The sequence below is a fragment of the Pteropus medius genome, unplaced genomic scaffold, assembly GCF_902729225.1.
Source record: "Pteropus medius unplaced genomic scaffold, Ma_sr-lr_union100, whole genome shotgun sequence".
Classification (NCBI taxonomy): Eukaryota; Metazoa; Chordata; class Mammalia; order Chiroptera; family Pteropodidae; genus Pteropus; species Pteropus medius.
Window position 1 is genome coordinate 8,526,968 of NW_024349797.1, and position 3,809 is coordinate 8,530,776.

At 39.0% G+C, this 3,809-nt stretch overlaps 1 pseudogene; it reads right to left on the reverse strand.

Annotated features, from left to right (window-relative positions):
- Positions 1-3,389: 3,389 nt before the first annotated feature.
- Positions 3,390-3,512, reverse strand: LOC120619821 (uncharacterized; annotated as a pseudogene).
- Between the last annotated feature and the right edge of the window lie 297 nt (positions 3,513-3,809).

Consider the following 3,809-nt stretch of genomic DNA (forward strand, 5'->3'; position numbering starts at 1 on the left):
TAAAAGAGAGATTGTTCATACAATGAGCATTGAGTGCTTTGTTTCTCCCTTTGATTTGTACCTGGAATCAGGTTTTGCTTCAGGCATTTTCCTATAATAAACATTATTTTTTCTAATTAATTAAAAGAAAACATGACCTGCAACATTAAGAATGGGAAGCATCGATATTAGAAATTCAATTTCTAGCCATTCTCCTGCGCAATTATACAGCAGCTACACAGTTTAGCTGCCCTTGGTATAAAAAACACAAGTTATAGAAGAAAGTACAGCTTCCAGGTTCTTGAAAAAAGAGAGAGCATTGCCACAGACTTGAATCTGGACCCTCTTAGAGGCTGACTTTTTGGAGGCATGTGCCAAAACAACTTAGATATTGTTCTTTATAAAGATAATGTGACTTGCATATGAAGAGAATTCTCAGAAAGGAAATAGCATTAAAGTGATAATTAATTTTCTTGGGGAATGAAATATGTAATGAAGAAATATGAGAAAAAAAATTCTTGCCATGCTAAGCTTCTGCAGTCATTAAGAGTACTACCCACTTTTCTTAGCAGCCCCCAGATTCAAATTGATGTCATCGTATAGGCAGGGATATTTAATGTGCCTTCTATGCACTCAACCCTGTGATAGGGTTGTAAGAAGTAGCCGCTATGTTACATAGTCTGGATTCCAAAGAGAACAAAATTCTAGTTAGGGTTTGAGATAACTATGCCACATAACAAATATATTTAAATCATATCTCTCACCTGGATTCACGAAGTGTCATTTTTTTCCTAGTCTCTTTTTCACCCAATTGTCAAACAGCGATGTTATGGACTGTATGTTTGTGTCCGCCTAAAGTTCATATGTTGAAGTTCTAACCCCTAATGGGATGTGTTAGGGGGTGGAACCTTTAGGAGGTGATTAGGTTATGAGAGCAAAGCTATCGTCATGGTGTTGGTGCCCTCCCTTCTAAGAAGAGACAAGGAGCTAGAGCTTGCTTTCTCTCTCTTGGCCCTCCACCTTGTGAGGATACAACAACCTGGTCAGCAAACCTGGAAAACTGCCTTTATGAGACACTGGATGTGTTAGTGCCTTGATCTTGGACTTCCTAGTGTTCAGAGCTGTGAGAAATACATGTTTGTTGTTAAGACACTCAGTCTATGGTACCTCGATATAGCAGCATGAACTAAGACAGAGGCATTACTCTTTATGTTTTCAAAAACATAATATTTCTTCTCAAATATTTTTAAGAACTCCCATTTCTCATAGGCAAATAATACCCTTAATTATATGTGATGAGATAAACATTTAAGGAGAGATGGTCACGTTGTATTGGGAGACAACATTTTTCTACACATCTTTTGAACAGACTATCTTTCCAAGCGTGTTTGCGTAGTGAGCAGCATGAGAAGATAGAAGTTATCCCTTCAGAGTCAACAGAAGGTTTGTTTACTGTATAATATAATATAGATAATTACTTCCTTTGGGCAAAAGGCAGGCAGGCATGCTTACTGTCTAGTATAAAAGATTCAAGTTCCATAAACGTAGAGTTTGAATCCTATAATGTAACCCACTATGAGAGTAGGTCTCACCTGGCCCTCTTTGCATTGCCCTGTTATGGGCCTGGAGAATAAACAAAATTGTTGATATTCTAGCTACTGCTATTGCTGTTAATAATAAAGTCCTTGTTCTCTGGCCCAGAGGTCTCGTGTCTTCTGCCATGACCCATGCAACTGTGCCATGGTAACTTGTTAGTTCAGACTCCTCACAGGTCTTTACATCTTGCCTTTCTCCCTTACCTTTTCTTTCTTTCCTTCATTTGTCCCTCTAACTGACGAGGAAAATGACAAAATGGCTGGGTGGATTCTTGAAAGAAAGGTCATTTGAATCGCAGAAAACATCTCTTCCCAAGAGGTAGTATGTGGCAGGAGGGAAAGAGAGGATTGAGAAACCGATGGGGTGCAGAAAAGGGACATTATTTGAAATGAATATCACTTTCATTTGGAATTTTCCACAACTTGTTCCATCTTTATGGCCTTCATTGTCAATATTTATATATATAAATTTTCAATTATTTTCAAACTGATTTGTGTGGCAGGGTTCCATTTTACTCAGACTATTCCCAAATATAATTTCTTCATTATTCTATAATTCATCTTTCCCTACTCATACTTACTCCACCCCTTCCCCCAGCCCCTGTACCATCTCTAGGTATTCCTGGGCATGTGATCACATATAAACTTACTTGTGGAGAATGAGTTTAATTTCATCTGGTCCTAGAATTCTAAATACTTCTTTTGATGACTCAAAAGCTTCAGAAAAGTGCTTGTTTTTTCCTTTCCCCTCCATTTGGTGCCACCTGGGTTTAAGTAGTGTTTACTGGTAAGGAAGGGAATGAATTCACAAATTATTGGTATCTGTACAATGTCCCCTAGACCTTGCTGTTCTCTGCTGTCCGGTAGCTGGTTTGGTCTTCTCCCTAGACTATTCCCCACTAAGTTGAGCTGGTCCCACATGGCCTTTTGTGGGTGTTATGCTGGCACACAGCCCTTAAGTCTGTGTCCTCGCCATTAGTATTGGTCTTCAAGTCCCTGCACAGTAAAGGACCTCTGTTGCACACTCCGTGTTTCATCCCAGTCTCCAGGATCTTTTGGGTTCCCTGAGCTTGGGTGCCAGAAACTTAACTTCAGTCTTATCTACTTGGCTGCTTTTGTCCCATTCCTCTTATTCTACTCTCTGAGCTGAGTTTAGGTGCTCATCCTCTCCCATGTTATACCCAGGGAATAATCACCACCTTTGACCATTTGGGACTACCAAAGTTCATATAGACATTTTGTTTTCTTTTGCCCTATAGGCAACCCCCCCCTACCCCGACCTACCTAATGGGGAAAGGGAACAGCCTCTCTAAAACAAGAGAAAACACAAACACACACAATATATGCACATATAACACCACCACCCAACAAAATTCTATGATTTAATGATTGTATTTTAAAAGGTTTTTTCCCTTCAAAGTTTAGCTTTCAATACTATTATCCCATTTTATAATTAATATTTTGATATTACAAACTGAAAGACTCTCTCTGCATTTCTACCCTAAAAGTTTGAATTCTTTACTTTCATGCCCCTTCATCCTCACTCAGTTACTCAAGGCCAAGAAATAACCCTGATGACTAAAGACAAAGACTTACGCGTTGAAACGGAAAGAGAACGATAATATAGTTCATAAAATATTACTTTCATTATAATTGTTTCTTATTTCCAAATCTCCTTGCATTCTTTTCTATTCATTTATTTATTTGTTTGTTTGTTTATTTATTTATATTTTTTAGGTGAGGCAACCCTTGGTTGACCTCACAGATTGCAAGGACCTTGTCAGTTTACAAACCCTTATTTATTTTTATTTTTTCCACCTACAGCACCTGGTCTTCCTAGATGGTCTCCCATCCAAGTACTAACCAGGCCCGACCCTGTTTAGCTTCCGAGGTCAGACGGGATTGATCGGGCTTGTTCAGGGTGGCAAGGCTGTAGACGCCTTGCGTTCTTGAACACTTTCCTCGTGCCCTTTCCATTAACCTGTGAAACTTCCACGCAGTTGTCTTAACGCACCCCACATTCCTGTATCTTTTAAAATCTGGTTTCAGCCTCACTGCTTCTAGAAAGTCTTTTCTTTCCATCCAAGTTATGTTTCTTTTATTTATTAAATGTCAAACCCCTGTTGCCTTGTGGTTTTAAAATCATTTTTTGTTAGAGTGCTAAATTTATAAGGGTGTGCTTTGGGAGTCACCTAGAGAGAAAACAAAGGTTCCCTACCCTCGCTTCAACCATAG